This window comes from Pinus tabuliformis, chromosome 9 (assembly GCF_031772625.1).
Source record: "Pinus tabuliformis cultivar Carrire ecotype Pingquan chromosome 9, CPIR1, whole genome shotgun sequence".
Taxonomy (NCBI): Eukaryota; Viridiplantae; Streptophyta; class Pinopsida; order Pinales; family Pinaceae; genus Pinus; species Pinus tabuliformis.
Window position 1 is genome coordinate 1,554,522,985 of NC_142307.1, and position 23,136 is coordinate 1,554,546,120.

Sequence of the window (23,136 nt, forward strand, 5' to 3'; positions counted from 1 at the left end):
GAAGTGATCGTTTGTGATGGACACAACAAAGAGATTTGCATTAGACAATCCTTCCTCCAAACTCCTAGGCTCATCACTAGTCTCAATCCACTAGAGGTGATCAGAACCAGCATTCAGGCGTCTTGGCTTCACAATTACCTCAAAATCGTATTCTTGGAACAACAACAACAACCACCTGCAAATATTCCCCCCAACATAGGCTTTTTGACCAAGTGTTTCAGAGCATAATGGTTTTTATGCATATTGAAGTGTGTGCCCAACAGATAGTGTCGAAATTTCTGCAATGCATAGACCATCGCAAGTCCTTTGCGCTCTATGGTCAAGTAGTTCTTTTCTACCTTTGACAACTTCCTACTCACAAATGCAATTGGGTAATCCATATCTCCTTCTCCTGGTTGTGTCAGTACCACACCTAGCGCAATACAGGATGCGTCTACATGAACATGAAACTTCTTCTTCCAATCAAAGAATACTAAAATGGGCACAGTGACCATTTTCTCCTTTAAAACATCCAAGCATCTCTGACAATACTCATACCAACAAAAGGTCACATCATTTTTCAATAGTTTCTCCATTGGTGAAGTTATTTATGGACACGCTTTGATGAACTTCTTGTAATACTTGGTATGGCCCAACGTTACATGCAACTGCTTAACGTTCTTCGTGGCCTCCAAATTAATAATGACTACTATCTTGGAAGGGTCGATCATAAATCCTTGCTTACAAACCATGTGACCCAAAAGTATCCCATAAGGTACACAGAAGAAGAACTTCTTCAGATTAAGGGCTATCTGATGTCTTCGACAGGTATCCAGCATGAGGTGCAGACTAGCAACATGGCACTTTACTAATCCAAACACTATCTAGTCATCAAAGTAGACCTCCAAAAATTTGTGGATAAATTCCTTGAAGGCCGCAATTACCATTCGCGAATATATTTCGGACGCATTCTTTAGTCCAAAAGTCATCATTTTGTATTGAAAACAACCCCACTCAGTCATGAAGGTAGTCTTACTTCGATCCTCCGACGGAATCTTGATCTGATGGTACCCTGAGAAGCCATCTATGAACGAGTAGGATTCTTTCCCTCCAACATTTTCTAGTACCTCGTCTTTAAATGGCATAGGGAATGGATCATGGATGCACACGTCATTTAACTTCCTCAAGTCTACGCATATCCAAATTTCATCTTGCTGCTTCTTTTCTTGAACTACCATGGGACTCACCCAGTCTGACTCCTCCACAAGTTCAATGATCCCAGCTTCCAGGATCTTATCCAACTCCTTGTGCACCTTTTCTTTATACTTGGGATTTAATCGGTAGGGGCGCTACTTTACTAGCTTTGTGTTTGGCTTCAAAGTGATCTTCCTAACGCCCAAATCCCTTACTAACCCTTTGAGATCAAAGAACTTGGTGGGAAACAAGTCATGATATTCGCACAATAGCTCCATGACTTTATCAATTGTATCTTCATCCCAATAGTCGCTTATCTTCACAAAGTTCGGCTGCACTTTTGATCCAATATTCACTTGCTTGGTCTTTAAAGGCTCTAATATATTAGGGATTTCTGCCTTAGGTCCTTTGACTTTGCATTGTCCTTCAGACTCAAGAATGTTGATGTTTCTGGGAACTTATTCACCCTCCTTTGCGGTCACATTATAACATTCAGGCACATGGTGCAGCTGCGTAATCCAATTTGGTTGTACCCACGCAACCAGTTCTTCAGGCATCTTGAATATCGCAGCTTTAATCATTTGTAGTGCTTCATCTATACATTCAAACCCATATTCAAAGCTAAAATTTAACATAAAACTTTCTTTCAAAACATCCCATTCTGCGGTCCCATGTCGCAGCTCTGTTTCCAAATACCAGTTCATTGGTATTGTATCCAACGTGTGGAAGAAGATATGAACCCACTCTGATTGTGATTCTTCTCCCCATGCTTTCATCCATCATGCCAAATTCTTGCGCGGATTGTCCTTCCCTGTGTATTTTTCCATCATGCTAGTATTGGCGTACCCAAACCTCAACTTCATCATTCTTTGGTACTCCTTCCAATCGACAAAGTTGTCTTTATGCATACCCCACCATCAGGCAGGCATAGCTCACAGCGCAATATCTAGAGCTTGGAACTTATGTTCCTCTGGTACATCCCTTTCAAACTGATCCAAAAACAAATTGACATCTTCTAAACCATCATAATAAGGTAAATGTTATACCGTAATGGATATGCATCGAAGGGACTTTGTAAGCCTGTTACAGCGCAACAATGATACTTCATGTAGTCAATTCTGCCAATGCTCAAGCTCCTCATCAAAACCTGAAGTGCATGAACTATCCTTATCCCACACAATCCGTCCATCTGCAGTGGGGTTGATCAAATCCTCATCATGTGTAGTGATATTATAGATCTGATCAAGGTTGTCTTCTTCTTCATAATCGCGGATTGGTTCAGTATATCATGCACCTTTAGTCAGATCCAATGGAACAATAACCCTGAGCTCCTTCCTTTTAAATGTCATTCTATGCTTTTAGAGATTAATGAACGTGTCCATATCAAAGGCCCAATCGATGCCAAGTAGTGTAGGGTAAGGGTTGTTATCGTCAACTATCTCTATCACTTCAAAATCATCTAGAGTGGTTTCTCCTTCAATATCTATTATTACCTCGTATAGGCAGCCCATAGGAATGATCTTTTATTGGTTCACCATTCGTAGCTAGATAGGGAACCATTGTAGCATAGGCCTCCCCATTCTCTCCCAAGTTTCCTTTGGAAAAACGTTCGCATCATATCCTAGATCAAGAATTACCTTATCCATTTCGTACTCTCCAATTTGTGTAGTCGTCTCATCTCACGACTAGTTCGCTTCTTACTTTTTCCCACTTTGTGTACTACGCACTGTTCCAGCAGAGGTTTATTCTTACCCGTACAGTTATCTATTAGTTCTTGTAGCCCCTCTACCACCTTCCTATCCCTTAGAAGCTTCCGTGAAGCTCTTCTTAGCCTCCATAAAGGTTTCCTTTGCCTTGCTAATATCAAACCCAAATTCTTTTTCAGCAACCTTGTGTACCCATTCTTGAACTTCAAGATGCATACCCTTGTATTCTCCAATGGCAATATCGCTTCACATAATGATATTAACACTAGGCTCATCTTCGCAAGCTCCGACCTCATCATTTGGATATTCTGCGTAGGTTGTCGGGTTTGAGTCGTATTTTCTTGCATCTTCATTATAAGTATCAAGCAATCTTTTATGACATGGTCAAACTGCCTACAATACTGACAAGAGGGGTGTGTTGGATTCTAACAGTCACGTGAAAAATGACCTACTTCCCCATGGTTGTAACAGGTAATCTGTCCCTGACCCCTTTTGGCTCCTCCTCCTCACCCTCTTCCTTGACCTTGGAATCCTCCATGCACCGCAGTGGCACCCTGATCCTAGGGTCAATTTTTTTCCTACATCCTATACGTAGGGGTCTGCTCCATCATTAGTTCATAATTGTGACAGTTGTTCTCATCATGACCTACCGATTTGTAGAAAGTAGAAAACAATTGTTGTGGGGTCTATACAAACTTTGGTAGAAGATGACAATTATCCGTTGCATGCTTCCCAGAAATTTGAAAAATAACGCACCATAATGCTACACCTGCACTTGGCCCAATGAAATTTTATGGCTCCATGGGGATAGGGCCTCCCCCTATAAGATAGTTCTGATAGACAGGGAAATGGTCCTTATCGTGACCATGGCCTTTGCATTTCAGGCACTAGACTTCTGCACACACCTCCAATTGAACATCCTTTCCCTTCTTGAGGCTCTGCAACTCCATGTGCAAGCTAGCCAAACCTGATTGAATATGTTGCACCCCTAGATTCGTATCCTGCATGGGTGAAGCCTCCAATCTCATGGAAATCTCCAAGGCTTCGTCTTGCATTCTTATTTTCTGCTAACACACTGGCAATCTCAGATGAGGCAATAGTGAAGCAATGTACTAGTCTCTATGTTGATCATCTGTGATCTTCATATTAGCCTGCTGAATCAAACACTTTAGTCTTTGATCAAAGTCTCGTGTGAAATCATTTATCCTTTGTTGGATCTCTTTAAATTTCGTCACTGACTAGGATTGTGATTTAGGCTTCTTAAACTCATTGTTTAGCACTTTTTTTTTCCAGCATAGTTGCATTGGGTTTACTCGAGCAAAACCTGATATACCAACTCAACGCTTTGTCCTGTATCATTGTAACCAACTACGCTTTCTTCATATCATCATTTATAATCTGCTTTGCCTTCCATACAACATCTTCTACAAACCATAATTGTTCAGGGTTTTTAGTCCCGAAACCCTTAAAGACAGGCATCTTCAAGGCGTTTTCCATGTTGAATGATGGAGGTGGAGGTGGAGGCAGAGGTGTGGGTGTAGGTGTGTGAGGTGGAGGTGATGGTGGAGGTGGAGTGGATGGATTCAATATCCCTGCGATACCCTGTCTTACTTTCTGTAGTGCACCTAGTGGTGTCCTCATAACACTACTTTCTTCGTCATTGTCAGACGCTCCTAAAAAAGGACTGTATTCAGCACCTGGATCTAGGTCTCTTCTAAATGTTTTTCCACTCTGTGTAGCTCCTATCAGATCCCTTCTAAACATTAATTTAGTGGCATAACCCTCTTTTTGCACAATAGAATTTTAATCCAAGTCTTTAGGGATTTCAGATACTTACCTCTAGGTCCCTTGAAGAATTGTCGTTCAACTTCGCTATAACTTATAGATGTATTGATCGCAAACTCAGTGATGATTCCTCCCAAAATGCTATCGATCCAGTAGTCGACAGCCCACACATTTTTTTTGAAGCCTTAAGTGCTTCACCAGTTCTGGTGTCCACACAATAGGGTCGTCAAGCTTCCACGTACCCTGACTATCTACCAATTTAGACAACCACTCGTGTAATTCGCAAGGAAAAGAGCAGAAGAATATCTCGTGTTCGTCTGTGAATAGGTATCTATTCAGCCACTATTTTTTATACAAGCGCAGATTCCTGTTTTATTGAGTTGTGAATTCATGCAGCTTTTGATCTATCCACTTCTTGATTTCTTTCTTAGTTGGGAACCATTTATTCGACATCACACATTCCTCAGATAGATCTTGGTCCCGGCAACAGAACCATTTGTTGTCTTAAGGGGCCCTGACCCAGGTTCAAAGTTAGTTGTGCCAACCAACAAAACCCTAACTGTTGGCCCTTTCAACAACAAGCCACGTAGTGCAAGCTGCATTCTCACCCAAAGAGTATTGGGGGATGACATAACCAAGTTTCTGCATCCATAGGTTAGTGTGATTGGTTCCTGTGGTTTCTAGGGCTTATTTAGATCTTCGCAAACCCTAATCTTATCATACAGATAATTGCAGTAACATTCAGAAATTGAATCTAAGTCTTTGCGAAGTGCTTTAAACATTCATAATATTGAGAAAACATGCAGATGTGATATTTTTGCGCATCAATTAAGTATTACTTCACATAAATTCAGAATAACAAAATGAATATACATAAATTGCATAAGTAAACACAAATGCATAGATACAGTATTCTAGCCCAAAATAGTCTTTATTAGATGTATTCTTTATCGTTACAGACCCTTCTTCCTTGCGCACTTAGTTGCATGGGCCCACACACTTAGCCTGCGGACTTACCAAGGTCTTTGCTCACTCAGCAGCAGGAGCCTTCCCCTTTGCCTAAGTACAGGAACAGACCTTCCGGCCTTAGCTAACTTTCCCATACAATGATCTTCTATTCTATGATTGACCTCCTAGACTTGTTATGACTCCTTTATATATTACATACCATGGTTTGTGAACCATGGGCGGGTCACAAAACTCCCTATATTCTAACAAGCTAAGGGACTAAATCCATCTTTGAATCCTATGACCTTCATGCTCCGCTCCTAAAACGTGGAGACTATACAAATATAACAAAATTAATGACAAAATTTACTCCAGGGGACCCTGTCCCAAAAATAACTAGATTAAAACCCATGGAGAATCAGTCATAAGATAACCATCATAATCAACACATATGCTCATAGATCACAACAGGAAAATAACTCTTATTAACATAAGAAAATGCCAACCAAGACACAAACTTCCACATACCCCCTGACCATATATTGGGTTGAACCAAATATTTCTTTCAACCAATCACCCCCATGCCATATTCCAAGCATGAATGTGGGATCTCGTGGAATACACCACGATAGAACCAACCAGGGCTTTCAAAGGCTAAACCACCTCAACCCTCAACCACAATGGTTCCACCTCCATAGTCAGACATCACTAACCATAACTATATTGGTCTCTACCCAAGTTGTCTAGGGCTCTAGAAACTAATAACTCAACCCACAGCCTTGCAGGGCTCCATAGCATTTGTCCAACCTGGCTCCAGGGAATAGTAATTCAACCCACCAAGGGCATTAGAGAGTTTGGCCCAACTTAGGCTCCAGGACTAGTAACTCAACCCAATATGTTCTAAGGCTTCTAGAGCATTTGTTCCAACTCATAGCCATAAGGAACATGAGCACCAATTAGAAAAACAATCAAGTGGAAAAACCCAAAACAACGTGGATATCCAGGAAATGGAAAGGCAAGGTGATGAGCCCCAAATTTGGTAACATTTTGGGCTCATTTGGCCTACTTACCCTTGCTCAACCCTTCATTTTTTATCACTTATGCATCATTTCTTAGTATATTCATGTTATTTGTAGGAAGGAGGGCAGTCACTATTCCTAGGTGGCTAATACATGTTTATTTCAGGTTTTTTGACATTAAATGGAGCAAAACCACGCAGATGGAGGCAAGGAGACAGCCAAGGTGGCATTGCGGTTTTGTAGGAAGGTTGTCCACAGCCTTGAATGGCCTTCCTCGTGATCTCCACCCCAACTCCGAGCTCCAACAACTATCACCACCGAGCTAGAAGGCAACCAACGGATTCTAAGGGAACAGCAGTTTACTTTTAGTTGGTCAGCCAAGCCCCACTAATTTAGGAGGCCAGCTTGGCCCTCATAATGTATAAATATTGAGGCTGTAGCCTTCGATGGGGACTTTTGAAACTTTGTTGTTTATCCTAGACTACGAGCTGATAGCTCTGTTTTGCTTTTTGTAAGCCATTTTTGGCATGTTATCAGACTTTTGACTATTATCTCTTAATGAATAAGCAGGCAGATTTGAGGCAGCTCTGAGTTCTTAAAGGAGCTTAAGCTCTCAGGGTTGGGCCCAACCTGAGAGCCTAAGGCTTCCTTCGTTGTATTGTTACTTTCCTTTCAGCATTTCATTTCTTTTCCTTTACATGCACTTGGAACACAGTTTGCTGAGTTGGATTTCTTGATGTGATTAAGTAGGTTAGTTTTATGGATAAAGTGCTTTCAGTAGTTTAAATTAGAGTAAGGGGATTAGAATTCATCAGAGCTCCAAAAAGGTTGATTGCACACTCACTTCCACCTCTGTTTAGAGATTGGGAGTGCAGACCGTGCCAACCACCAAAAACACAGTTTTACATGTTCATGCAAGCTTTAACGTAATATTTCCGTTTGTAGGAGTGTCCATGCATTTAGATCTTGAGCAATAACTCTTTGTTTCAGCACCATGCACGATTTTCCCTTAAAAACGACATTGTTGTTCTATGGTTTTATAAAAACAGTTAGAATAGGTTGATGAATTCTCGGTTTTGTGCAAGACACGGGTGATTTGTTTCATTTACACTGCGCAGCACCACTCTATCATTTCCTTATCCTTCTAAGCCATGCCTAAGCCATCTACTTATCTCCCAGTTAGATCATTTACCTCCCAACTCTTCTGTCATCCACATTGTTTTATCTTTTCGGCCTTCCATTGCCTCTACCCTCCTCTAGATCAACCAGCTTTACACACCCCCTCTCCATCTCATCTCTCTGTCCATAAGCCATCACAAGCTCCCTTCCTACCTCTCTATCCACCCATACAGCTCATTCACTCATCCATCACCCAAAAATCCTATTGCAGAACATCTTGTAGAAGTTAGCAGACTTCCTGTAGAAATCCTGAACTTCCTGTAGAATCCCCTGCAGACATCCTGTAGAAGCTTGCAAACACGGTTGCCAGGCATCTGAACTTTGTGAACTTCTGTGGAATGATGTTAGGGATCCCTTAGACCCTCTCTGAGCCTTCCTGACCTCTTCCAAGCATTTCCCTCCTTGATCTATCCCTGCACAGTCAAGACCCAGTAAGAAGCACAGTCATAATAACTCCAACAACTTGAGCAAAAATACAAAAACATGTTCTCTTCAGATGAAAGTGGTTTAGACACATGCATCTCATCTCAATAGAAGTAATGGCATCACTTTTAGAAGTTGCATTCCCACCATTGCATCATAAGGATTAAGCTGGTAGAGTTAGGGTTTGCTAGGGTTTCCATGTTTTGTTGGCTTTCAGTTCATTCTTGCAAAGTAGGTTAATTTCCTTTGGGATAGCTTTCGTTCATCACTTAAAAAGCTTCTTCTTAGAACATATAGAAGTTGGCTTGAGCCCTAGCGAACTTGTGCCAGCTGACCAAGTGACAGCTGCGACAAGAGCTAGTACTTGTGCATACAGCACCGTCGCTTCCAAGTTTGTTACGAACTACCGGGTTGATAAAATTAAAGAAGGAAGCTCCAGGAGTTGTAGCATTGTTGCTACAATACTGGAGCCCACCATCTTTTTGGCGCCGTTGCCGGGGAAGCGTCAGAGTATTAGTAATTGTTGCTTTTCTTCTATTTTCCTACTCTTGCCTTCTGCCAAGTAGTTTATTTCATTTCCATTCTGCAAAAGTAGCATAGACATTTCCTGCTTTCATAGATTAACATTTCAATTCCGCAATTTCATTTTTGCAAGCATAGATTAGCATTTCAATTCTGCAAGCGTAGACTAGCATTTCCATTCCTGCAATTTCATTTGAGCAAAGTAGATTAGTTCTTCCCTGCTTTCATTCCAATTCTGCATTTTCATTTCAGCAAGATAGTTAGTTGTAGATCAATCTGTTTCAGTTTTTGCAGGTACCAGAGAAAAAACAAAAGCAATCAAAAGTCTTTCCATTTCATGCCTCGTAGGAATCGAGATAAAACAGGCAAATTCTTACCCAACACCCCCACCACATCACTGAGTCACCCTTCTCTCTTCTTTGGTGACAGTGATCCAGAAGAACCTATAGGTGAACCTCCTGAGATATACGAAGATCCTATAGCAGAAGAAGAATTAGAGACCATCCCATCTGAAGCTATGGCTGACAATAGAGGAGAAGATGAGAGAATAGAAGGTGCCTTCCCCATCTGAGAGACCAATGGAGACATGAAAATGAAGAACATTAGCCCCTCCGCTTTACCTCACTTCCATGGACTGACTACTGAAGATCCTGATACCTTCCTGTTTGAGTTTGCTGTCCTTTGTCGAACCTATGACTATACTGAAGATGAGCAGAAGCTGAAACTCTTCCCTTCAACTCTTAAGGATGCAGAATTATGCTGGTTCATGGGCTTACCTGGGAACAGTATCACCACTTGGGCTCAGATGCAGCAAGCTTTCAATACCAAGTACCGGGACTACTGTAGGTCCAAGGAAACCAAGGGAGAAATCTTTCGAATGACCATGGGAAATGATGAGTCCTTAGAGGATTATGAGGAAAGGTTCCAACTTAGCTATAAACGGGCCAGGTGCACACTTGACCCTGAATCCCTCAAGTTGGTCCTGCTCCGAGGAGTCCCTGAAGACCTCTTAGATACCCTCCACATGTTAGCTGGAGGAGATATTTACCAACTGCCTTATGAGGACATAAAGACTGTGTTTAGAAACCACTCTAGGGCAGCCCGGAAACGAGGTAGAGGAAACCTCCTCTCAGCTGGTATTCCTTTCTCCAAACATGAGTTTGCAAATCAATTAGAGGATCTCAAAAGTGAGGTGAGACAGACCATTGCCATGCAACTTGATACATTCAGGATCCAGCAGAAGAAGGAAGAAGCTGAGAGGGCCTTGGCTATCTTCTGCCCTAGGTGTACAAGGAGACACCCTAAGAACGAATGCCCATTGCATTCGGTTGAAGTATGTTTCGTTTGTGAGGAGGACCATCCCACAAATCAATGTCCAACCTTACCTGGGCTTAAAGCCATGTATCAAGGGACAGAAGCCCCCACCGAACCTCTCTATTTCCTCAACCAAAGGAGGCCACAAGGACCTAGACCTTACCAGCAGGGGATGCAAGGGGCACCCCAAGCTTATTACAGCCCCAACCAATCTACTCCTATGCCTTCCTGGGGTCCCCCTACTCATCCTTCCTGGTCTGTGCCTCCTCCATGGTCTTATCCACCTCAGTACCATACTCAACCCACTACTCATTCATATCATTCACATGCCCAGCCACAGCCTCAGTGGAATGCACCTCAATCGGGGTGGAGGCCCCAGTACAACACTCCTCCCGCCATTTTGCCTCCACCACCAGTTCAACCTCAACCATTACCTCTTGCTCCTCCAAGGCAACCTCAAATGCCTGCTCAACCGAACCCGAACCCCAACAACAGACAGGCCCAGCAGGTATACACTGGGGAAACATCATGCCCTACCTATGCTGTGGAGATCCAGGAGATCAATCTGCGATCTGGGAAGACTCTTCCGGATCGCCAACCTCCTTCCCCAGAAGACGAGGAAGACAAATAGGAAAGTGAACCAAAGGCTATTCCACCCTTTCCTGAGAGACTAACAGCCACCACACAACCCAACCCAGAGGAGGATGAGCTTCTGGGAGAGCTCAAGCAGTTGTGTGTGAAAATACCACTTCTCCAAGCCATCAAAGATGTACCGATATACAACAAACTGGTTAAGGAAAAGTGTTTCAGACACCCAGGCAGGCGAAAGAGGGATGCTTCAACCATCAATGTCATAGGACAATTGTCTGACCTTATGTTGGGACAAGTCATCTGCCCAAAGTACCTAGATCCTGGGAGTCCTGTAGTAGATGTCCACATCAATGGCACCATCATACCTCACACCTTGATTGATCTGGGGGCTGCCATTAATGTGATGACCAGGGATACCATGCTCAAACTCAACCTTCAGGATTCCTTGAGGAAGACCTCGACAGTCCTACAACTAGCAGATCGCTCCACCGTGACTCCCGAAGGGATTGTGGAGGATGTCTTGGTCTCTGTTGACTCTTGGGAATATCCTGCAGATTTCTTGGTGCTGCAACCAAAGGCAAAGCTCACTGGATATCCTCTTATTTTGGGAAGGCCTTGGTTAGCCACTGCAGATGCTTACATAAGCTGTCGTGCAGGAAACGTGACCATCAAAAATGGTCCTATGTCCAAGCAGCTAGTCCTATACCCTCCTGCCCAACCCTCATTAGAGCATGACTTACCACTTTGGTTGGAGGAAGGAGAAGAGGATGAGGTGTACTCAGCACCTTTGTGCACCCTAGACACCACTAGGGGAGACCCCCCAACCGAGGATGATTTGATTGAGACCTTGATCCAGAATCCACCTCCCAGCGCACTGACCTTAGAGGAATTGGTGGAGGATGCCCAAGCCAGCACCTTAGTGGACCTTTGTGCAACCAACCCTGTCACTCCCAGAGTCAAGAATGTGGAGTTCGGCCCTGAGAGAATGTTAAAGATCAGCTCCTCCCTATCTCCTTCCCAGGAAAAGGAGCTGTGTAGTCTGTTGGCCAGTCATCTAGATGCTTTTGCTTGGAGCTATAAGGAGATGAAAGGAGTCCATCCTTCGGTCTGTACCCATCACATTTACATCAAGGAGGATTGTAAACTGGTTAGGCAACCCCAGAGGAGGATGAATCCAGCCCTTAAGGACGTTGTCAAGGAAGAATTGCAAAAACTGTTGGATGCCGAATTCATTTACCCCATCTTAGATAGCGAATGGGTGTCCCCTCTGGTGTTGGTTCCCAAGAAAAATGGGAAGTGGAGAATCTGTGTGGACTATCGAGAACTGAACAAAGCTACCAAGAAAGACCATTTCCCTCTACCTTTCATAGATCAATTGTTGGATGGACTGGCAGGAAAGAAGTTTTTCTCTTTCCTAGATGGGTTTAGCGGGTACAACCAAATCCAAATCAGCCCGAAAGACCAAGATAAGACCACCTTCACTTGTCCTTGGGGTACCTTTGCCTACCGAGTTCTTCCCTTTGGTCTGTGTAATGCTCCTGCTACCTTCCAGAGAGCCGTTTTGAGCATCTTTTCTGAGCTGGTCCATGATGCGGTAGAAATCTATATGGATGACTTCACTCCTTATGGGTCCAACTTCAAGGAAGCATTGTCCAATCTGGGAAAAGTCCTAACCAAATGCATTGAGATGAACCTGTCCCTTAGTCCTGAAAAATGTGAATTCTTGATGACTGAAGGGACCGTGCTAGGCCATACCATTTCTTGCCAAGGGTTACAAGTGGATCCTAACAAAATTGCTCTCATCAAGAAGGTTCCACCTCCCCAAAAGGTAAGGGATGTTCGGAGTTTCTTAGGATTAGCAGGGTATTACAGAAGATTCATTAAAGACTTCAGCAAGCTAGCCTCACCATTGTTTGGGTTGTTGGCAAAAGATGTGGAGTTTAAATGGACTGACGATTGTCAGAGGGCCTTGAATGAATTAAAGGACAAGTTGGTGTCTGCCCCAATCTTGAGAGGTCCAAACTGGGCCCTACCTTTCCACATCCACACTGATGCCTCGAACAAAGCCATAGGGGCAGCCTTAGGACAAGTTGAGCAAAAACTTCCGTATGCCATTTACTTTGTCAGCAAAAACTTGTCCAAAGCAAAACTGAATTACACTGTAACCGAGAAAGAATTCTTGGCTGTGGTCCATGCACTGAACAAGTTCCGACATTATATCACTGGCTATCAAACATTTGTACATACTGATCATGCTGCAATTAGATATTTAATGAATAAACCATATGTGAATGCTCGTATTATTAGATGGTTACTTTTGTTACAGCAGTTTGATTTGACTATCGTTGACAAACCAGGTAAAGAAAATGTTGTTGCTGACTTTTTATCTAGATTGGATCTATTTGCAGATGAGGATGGAACAGTGGATGACCAGATGCCTGATGAACATCTGTTTGCTATCTCAGTACTCTCTCCATGGTTTGCTGATATAGAAAACTACCTTGTTTCAGCACAGTTCCCTCCGCACCTATCCTCAAGAGAGAAGAGCAGAATCATCAGAAAAAGTGCCTCATTCACTTGGATCGAGGGCAACCTGTTCAAGCTGGGCCCTGATCAGATCTTAAGGCGTTGTGTAAGGGAGGAGGAAGTCTTTGATATCCTCCTCACCTGTCATGATGGGCCTTGTGGAGGACATTTTGCAGCAAAGAGGACTGCCTTCAAAATCCTGCAGGCAGGCTACTATTGGCCCACACTTCATCAAGATGTCAGAAGGTATATCAGCCAATGTGACCGATGCCAAAGAATGGGGAAACCGACTCAAAGGGATGAGATGCCTCTCCAACCTCAAGTGACTCTTGAGCCATTTGAGAAGTGGGTATGGACTTTGTGGGTCCAATCAACCCTCCTTCGAGGCAAAGGTCTTACATCATTGTGTGCACTGACTACCTGACAAAGTGGGCAGAAACTAAGGCAATCAAAGCAGCAACAGAAGAAAAGGTGGCTGAGTTCTTAAGAGAAAACATCTTCTACAAATTTGGCTACCCAAGAGAGCTAGTCACCGATCAAGGAAGCCAGTTCACATCCAACTTAATTGAAGACCTACTAGCTCATCACAAAATCAAGCATAGGACTTCCACCCCCTATCATCCACAGGCAAATGGGCAAGTGGAAGTCACCAACAGAGCATTGGAAGGGATTTTGACTAAGGTGGTGAGCAGCAGTAGGAAAGATTGGGCAGATCGCCTGGTTGAGGCCACATGGGCTTACAACACCACCTGGAAGACCACAACCGGCTTCACACCTTATGAGCTGGTCTATGGGAAGAAAGCTTTGCTGTCCATTGAATTTGAATACAACACTTTGAGGATGGCAGCTCAGCTGGACCTAGATCTCAGCCATGCACAACAAGAAAGGTTATTGCAGCTGAATGGACTGGATGAGCACCGAATGCAGGCCCTCCTTCACTCAGAAGTGGTTCAACTTCAGAGAAAGGTGTGGCATGACCAACACCTCAATGACAAGTAATTCCAGCCAGGAGATTGGGCACTGTTGTATGACTCCAGGCACAAAGATTTCAAGGGGAAGCTGAGAACCAGATGGCTGGGACCATATGCAGTGGAAAAATGTCATGACAATGGATCTGTTCTTATTCGGACCATTGATGAGGAGTCCATCCCCATGCTTGTCAATGGGCATCGACTGAAGATCTACAGGAAACCTCTCTCAAGACAGGAGTTCATCAAAACTGTGGAGAAATCAGTATTGGTCATAGAGAAGGGTTCTGCCTCTGCTTTGGGCATACCCTGAAAGATCGAAAAAAAAAAAAAAAAATAAAGATCCTTGGGTGAAAACCTTTCTGAGGCTCCCAAGGCAGGTGGTAGGGGTGAAAACCTCATTGAGGCGCCCCTATTGTCTTTCAAAAAAAAAAAAAAAAAAAGGGGATTTGAAAAAGATCCTTAAGTGAAAACCTCTCTGAGGCGCTTAAGGCAGATGGCAAGGGTGAAAACCTCATTGAGGTGCCCCTGCTATCTTTCAAAAAAAAAAAAAAAAAAAAGAGGAAAAAAAAAACAATAAGCAAAAAAGACAGGGACAGCAAGTTTATAATGTGGAAATGCATGCAGGTTGCAGGTGTTCTATGAAGGAGAGGAGGCCTCTCAACTCAAAGTCAAGGATCCTTATCATGCTGCCAGGAGACCTCACCAGCACCTCCTCCAAGAATACTCATCTTCTCCAAGGTATGGGCACGATTTCATCACAGCTTAGTCTTCTACAGGAAGTTACAGACTTTCTACAGGAAGTTCTGTATTTCTACAGGAAACTTCCTGTAGAAGTTCGGGACGGCCCAGAATTCATTATGTGAGGAGATCTAACGACCAAGGTCCGGTATGGACGCATGCAAGCTACCATCTTCTCCCTCACACACTGTTGTCACCTCCTTCTACCACCCCTGTCGACATGCAATAAAGATACCTGCACAATCAAAGCAGATCATTGAGTTATCAAGAGAAAGCAATTTTTAAATGAAAAAAACGCTGAGATGCCATGCCATACCCATCCCAGCTATCCAAGAGCCCTGTGAGCGTGATCGTGAGGCCACTGTCTTCGTCGTGCAGCATGCACCCGAGGAGGAAAAACTGCTACAGGACATCCTGCAGGAGTCCCGTAGCAGTTAAGCCAACTAGAGTGTACACCATTCCATCGCCTGCAACATGCAAGGATAACGCAGGCACATGCAGCCGAATCATAAAATTCATCGTCAGCGGCCTGTGAAAAGGAACCTCCGGGCCTGTGCAATCAAGCAGCAGCAAACAAATCTACTCATCATCGTCCAAAAGCCCGAAGCATCATGTCGCGGCCGCACAGGTAAGTGCCTCGCCCTTTCTTCCGTCGAATTGCATGAATTTTACTTTGAAATGTTTGCAAGTGTGAAGTGAATGGGTTGAGCGGTCGTATGGCCATTCGACTGGCCACGTCGACCAGTCAGTGGTCTAGTCGGATGTGTGAACGGTGGTCGTGGCAAAAGGAACGGGCAGTGCACACGTGAGAGCCATCCAGTCGGGGAGAAACGAGTTTTAACAGAAATGACGGCGGCGGATCTACGGGGAATGATGCGGCAGTAAGGGAACTTGCAGAAGAATGATGGAGTGACGTCGTCCAACGGTCCGGCAGGGACAGCTCACCCCCGCGCCACGGATTCCGCCGGATTCAAATCTAATCGGCTAGATTGCCACCCCACGCATTTATCATTCACCGTTTGAAAGTCGAGTGAGCATCCGGATTCCTCTGAAGCTCGACACTCCAAGTCTTCGGCCGTTCGAACGCCTGTTAAGCAGCACAGAGAGCGCAGACCCACTGCAGTATCCTCCAGAATTCGTGCGCTGCTTCTACAGGAAATTGGGTTCCTCACGTCAAAAGGTGGCGGATTAAAAAGGTAAGCCTGAACCTTCCATGCAATTGGTTTCGAGGGTGGCAGAGTCGACGTTCTACAGTCTGGTCGTAAAAAAAAAAAAAAATTGCAAGTATTGTCTGTCGTTGCATGAATTGTCGTCCTACAGGATGTGAGTTATAATTAAGCCGTGTTAAGGTCGTCGGGAGATAAGTTTTCGTGAATTGTATGCGTGGCAGAGGCGTAATTCTACGCTCTGTCCCAGTAGGCCAATTTTCTTCCGCACCCGCCACCTCCAGCTAACGCAACAGTTTTTCACCATGCCGGGTGGGTTCATCAGAAGGGAACCAACCGACTCAACAAAGCTAAGAGAAAATCCTGAGGTGGTGGAGCTGTTCACGCAAGCGCAATGGATGTCGTTCTGCGACAAATTGCAGGGCTATGACGATGAGGTGGCAGAGGAGTTCTTGCAAGCTCTGAAGCCGAAATCCAAAACATTGGCCACTGTCAACTTCAGGGGTTTGAGTCTCAGACTCACTCCACAATTTATCAGCCGAGTTACTGAGCTCCCAATGGGATTACCATGGGATAAAGAAGAGAGGAAATTGGGCCAGAAGGCTAAGAAACAATTCTTTCCACCAGAGGAGGAATTCTTAGAAGATAAAAACGGGGTTCGTAGAACCAGCTTACTGCCACTGTGGAGTGAAGTTAGCCTTCAGATTATGAAGTACATCACTTGCGAAGGTCGGTTTAGCATTGTCTATGGGTACCATTTTCGGTTACTCACAGAATTAAGGCATCAGATGGACCTACCTGTAGAAAACAAACTAAGTATCCCCTACTTTCTACTACAGTCTATGATTGAATGTGCCACCAAGTTGAAAGAAGGCACACCAGACCAGGTAGCCCACCATAGACTCATTAAACTCCTCGTGGAGGATGCGCTCCACACATACAAGGTTCCTCTCTCATGGGAAGCCTTCAGAAATTTGACTAAGGATGGTGATATAAAGATGTTGACCGAAGAGCTCGGTTCATCTAGCAGTGAGGAGAAGGAGTCAGTGCCCGCAGGGAAGAAAGAGAAAGGCCAGAAGACCACGACCACGGAGCAGAAGAAAGAGTAAAAGAAGAAACAAGAGAAAAAGGGTGCCAAAGAGAAGGATGACACACCCACATTGACGGCCAGAGAGAAAAGATTACAAAGCAGAGTGGACAAGGTTGAGCAGGTCCACATCAGCAAAGGCACCTCGACAGCAGCCGCAACCAAGTCAAAAAGTAAAACACATTCAGCAAAACAAACTAAAGCGGTTCCACCTGTTTCTACAGGAAAACCGAAATCGGCTTCTATAGGAAGCCCGAAATCAGCTGAAAAAGGGCCTTCTACAGGAAGCCCTGAGAAAAGAAAACCCAAGGAGAAGAAACCTGACATTCTTGCAAGGGAGGCAGCAGCTGTGCTGGCCGCCCTCAGTACACCTCCTAAGCCAAAGGAGAAGAGAAAGAGGGAGACCCCTCTATATTTTAAAGCTAGAAGAAGTGTGAGAATAAAGACGGGCAAGCCACAGCCTCCGTCCAGCAGCCCAATCATTATCGAAGATGCCCCTACTTCACCCAAGGAGAGGTCCCCCTCAAAGATATCAGTCACCTATGAGAGGGGGAGCCCGAAGAAAACTACTTGGAAGGATAGGTTGGACCAATTGGCCTTGAAAGCCTGGCTACAGGATGTTGAGGATGCTCTACAGGAAACCTTAGCCCGGCTTAAGGAAACGGAGAGAATGGAAGGAGAAGCACCCTCATCACCACCGAGGGAGGGCGAAGTAGAGCCACCAAAAGAAGTAGAGAAAGAGCATATTCCAGAGCCTAGCCCTCAGCCAAGTCTGAGTTCATATTACAACTTCTTAGAGGCTGGCAAAATTATACCTCAAAAATTCACTGTGCCACTGTTTTTTGCATTGGAGGAAGAGAGAGTACGTACACACACGTGGATGAAAATAGCCAAGTCAAAGGGTGTGGCAGACATAGGTCCCTTGCAGGCGCAGCTCAAGGAGGCCAGAAGTGAATCGGCCATGGCTAAACACGTGGCAAATTTCCAACGAGTGTTCCTACAAGAAGAAAACGAAAAGCTTAGATTGCAGCTACAGGAGCTGAGGACAGGAACAGGTACATCCTCCGGGGACACCACAGCAGAACAGCAAGGCAAAAAGGAATTGCACACCGGTCTTGGGGAGCCAACCTTGCATCTGCAGGAAGCAGAACAACAAGCACAAATTGAGGTGCAAGCTCTCAGACAACAGCTGCAGCAGAAAGAGGCACAATTAGCCTGCATGGCCAGTTGGGCCATGGATGCTATACAATGCAGACAGCCGGCCAAATCCTATGGCCTGTACCTGAAAGACCAATGGCTGCAATTTCAAATCAATACCTTGGCGCAAAGGGGTATCTCTCAGCTCCAAGACCCACAGCAATTCACTGAACTATGCAGTACCAGCTCATCAGAGGATAAGGCCAAATTAGCGGAGTTCTACCTCCATAATTTGGCCCTGCCTAATGTAATTTCATGGGATCCCAATACGGCCTTGGGAGATATGCAATTAATGGCATTGGCCTCATGGTTGAACCATGAGGACAAAAGAGCAGCAGAAGCCAAAGCGGTCATGAACCGAGAGCTGAATGAGCCATTGCTAATTAGACCAGAACCAGGGGATCCAGTTGCACTAATCTCGGCACACCAACACTTGTCCACTGACCCTCAAGCTTCATTAAGATATATGGATCAGCAGGCCCAAGCCATAGCACATTTTGAGGACATGGAGAGACTGTTAGGAGACAACGCTGTCCAAGCTTGCACCCGCAGATGGAATACATTGGCCCACAGTCTGAAAATCAGAGAGTATCATACCCCAACTCAGATGAGGGAAGCTCTAGTACGGGTGGCCCTCTATAAGAAATCCATGCAAAACCTCCAGGCCAGCTGGATTGGCCTCAAGCTAAGCCCACCACTGCTGCTAGGATTGATGGAAGGTAGCACAGAGAAAGATGATAATGAACAGTGGGAAGAGGTGAACAGAAAGGCTGGGTTCCATATCAGCAAGGAGGACACTACTACAGAGGCTTGGGATGTAAGGGTGGCAGTAAAGGCAATGAAGGATGAGGAGCTGGACTAGTTGCTCAAGGATGAGCAAATATTTTAGCTAGGGGGTGATGATGAGCCCCAAATTTGGTAACATTTTGGGCTCATTTGGCCTACTTACCCTTGCTCAACCCTTCATTTTTTATCACTTATGCATCATTTCTTAGTATATTCATGTTATTTGTAGGAAGGAGGGCAGTCACTATTCCTAGGTGGCTAATACATGTTTATTTCAGGTTTTTTGACATTAAATGGAGCAAAACCACGCAGATGGAAGCAAGGAGACAGCCAAGGTGGCATTGCGGTTTTGTAGGAAGGTTGTCCATAGCCTTGAATGGCCTTCCTCGTGATCTCCACCCCAACTCCGAGCTCCAACAGCTATCACCACCGAGCTAGAAGGCAGCCAACGGATTCTAAGGGAACAGCAGTTTACTTTTAGTTGGTCAGCCAAGCCCCACTAATTTAGGAGGCCAGCTTGGCCCTCATAATGTATAAATATTGAGGCTGTAGCCTTCGATGGGGACTTTTGAAACTTTGTTGTTTATCCTAGACTACGAGCTGATAGCTCTGTTTTGCTTTTTGTAAGCCATTTTTGGCATGTTATCAGACTTTTGACTATTATCTCTTAATGAATAAGCAGGCAGATTTGAGGCAGCTCTGAGTTCTTAAAGGAGCTTAAGCTCTCAGGGTTGGGCCCAACCTGAGAGCCTAAGGCTTCCTTCGTTGTATTGTTACTTTCCTTTCAGCATTTCATTTCTTTTCCTTTACATGCACTTGGAACATAGTTTGCTGAGTTGGATTTCTTGATGTGATTAAGTAGGTTAGTTTTATGGATAAAGTGCTTTCAGTAGTTTAAATTAGAGTAAGGGGATTAGAATTCATCAGAGCTCCAAAAAGGTTGATTGCACACTCACTTCCACCTCTATTTAGAGATTGGGAGTGCAGACCGTGCCAACCACCAAAAACACAGTTTTACATGTTCATGCAAGCTTTAACGTAATATTTCCATTTGTAGGAGTGTCCATGCATTTAGATCTTGAGCAATAACTCTTTGTTTCAGCACCATGCACGATTTTCCCTTAAAAACGACATTGCTGTTCTATGGTTTTATAAAAACAGTTAGAATAGGTTGATGAATTCTCGGTTTTGTGCAAGACACGGGTGATTTGTTTCATTTACACTGCGCAGCACCACTCTATCATTTCCTTATCCTTCTAAGCCGTGCCTAAGCCATCTACTTATCTCCCAGTTAGATCATTTACCTCCCAACTCTTCTGTCATCCACGTTGTTTTATCTTTTCGGCCTTCCATTGCCTCTACCCTCCTCTAGATCAACCAGCTTTACACACCCCCTCTCCATCTCATCTCTCTGTCCATAAGCCATCACAAGCTCCCCTCCTACCTCTCTATCCACCCATACAGCTCATTCACTCATCCATCACCCAAAAATCCTATTGCAGAACATCCTGTAGAAGTTAGCAGACTTCCTGTAGAAATCCTGAACTTCCTGTAGAATCCCCTGCAGACATCCTGTAGAAGCTTGCAAACACGGTTGCCAGGCATCTGAATTTTGTGAACTTCTGTGGAATGATGTTAGGGATCCCTTAGACCCTCTCTGAGCCTTCCTAACCTCTTCCAAGCATTTCCCTCCTTGATCTATCCCTGCATAGTCAAGACCCAGTAAGAAGCACAGTCATAATAACTCCAACAACTTGAGCAAAAATACAAAAACATGTTCTCTTCAGATGAAAGTGGTTTAGACACATGCATCTCATCTCAATAGAAGTAATGGCATCACTTTTAGAAGTTTCATTCCCACCATTGCATCATAAGGATTAAGCTGGTAGAGTTAGGGTTTGCTAGGGTTTCCATGTTTTGTTGGCTTTCAGTTCATTCTTGCAAAGTAGGTTAATTTCCTTTGGGATAGCTTTCGTTCATCACTTAAAAAGCTTCTTCTGAGAACATATAGAAATTGGCTTGAGCCCTAGCGGACTTGTGCCAGCTGACCAAGTGACAGCTGCGACAAGAGCTAGTACTTGTGCATACAGCACCGTCGCTTCCAAGTTGGTTACGAACTACCGGGTTGATAAAATTAAAGAAGGAAGCTCCAGGAGTTGTAGCATTGTTGCTACAATACTGGAGCCCACCACAAGGTTGAACCACTGTCAATCTAGGCAATCCTCCATGCCAATGAAAACACATAACCAGATAATCACATGCATACACCATGCATCCAAAATTCAATAAGGAGATCATATATGAAACATGTTCCCTGCAAATAAATCTAGTTGTAGTTGTTGATCATGTTGTCTTCTTGTGCTTCCTTTCTTTCCTTTTCCTTCTCTCTCCAATCCAAGTGAAAAATAGAGTGCTCCAATAATGCTCTTAGTGTGAAAGATTATGAGAGAATGGAAGAGAGATCAACCCAAAACTGTCAAAAGGCTAGCAACTATTTCTTTGAAGTCTTTTTATCATTGATGCCTCTAATTTCTTCATTTTCCTCCATTTTTCCTTCAATTTACTTATCATGCAATTATGTGACCCTTCATTTCCCTTTTCTCTTATTTTCCTTTATTTCGTATATAAAATTCCAATTATTGTCACTCTGCCTTTGCCGATTTCCATAGCTATAAATTAATTACAAGTGATCCCCATCACTATGTTTTTCCCAACATTCAACTTGGAATACGTGTCCCATGACCTTAGTTTTTTTATTTACATGGAAAATAAACCTGGGGTTGTTACAAACCCCTCCCCTTGGGGGGACACCATCCTCAGTTTTAGTGACACCTATGACCAACAAATTATTTCAAGACAAAACATTCTGCCCATGGAGCTTTAAAACATAGCTCGATGTAGTATTTGCAACGAACAACAACTACAACCATGACCAACATGGAAAACATGAAAATCATACCACTTATTGGAGATTTATAACACAACTCAATGTGGTATTTACAAAAACATCCATATATACATATACATATACCAAAATCTCATTTTCTTAATCAAAAAAATAATGAAGGATATAAAGCCAACATCTGATCAGCCATCTCCCATGTAGCTTCATCGGGCCCAAAGTTCTTTCACTGCACTTTAACCTGCTCAATTGCTCTGTTCTAGAGCATGAGTTATTTCTACTGCAATATGCATTGTGGTTCTGGCTGGAATTATTCCTTTGGTTCCACCTGCAATACAAACCAGTCAATCACATGATCAACATCCTTTACATATCTCTTAAGCAATGAAACATGAAAAACATCATGGACTTTCACTGTTGGCGACAGTGTAAGTCTATAGGATATTGGTCCAATCCTCTCAAGGATCTCAAAAGGTGCACAATATCAAGGTGCCAACTTGGCACATGACCCAATACTCAAGGAGCTCTTCTTGGGCTTGATGTGAAAATACACATGCTCCCTAACATGAAACTCCTTGAATGCCCTGTGTTGATCTACATAACTCTTATGCATGTCCTTTTTTTCCTTCAAATTCCTCTTAATAACTTGCATTTCCTATTCCATCTTAGCCAACATATTTGATCCAATCAATACCCTTTTCACTGGATAACTCCAATTGATGAGAGTATTACCACTCCACCCATATAGAGCCTCAAATGAACTCATCCTCAAGGATTCCTTATACCCACTATTATAAGAAACTCAACCAATGGAAGATACTCTTCCCACTTTCGTTGTTGATGTATGCCATACGTTCTCAACATGTCCTCAAGAATCTTGTTAACCCTCTTTGTCTTTCCATCTATCTATGGGTGATAAGTTGTATTGAAGGCTAACTCTATCCCCTAAATTGCAAACAACTCCTTCCAAAACTTGGAAGTGAACTTGGCATCTCTGTATGATACAATCTTCTTAGGAACACCATGTTGTCTCACTATCTCCCTGATGAAAATCTGAGCTATGTCTCTAGCCAAATTTATAGACTTCACTGCAATGAAGTGAG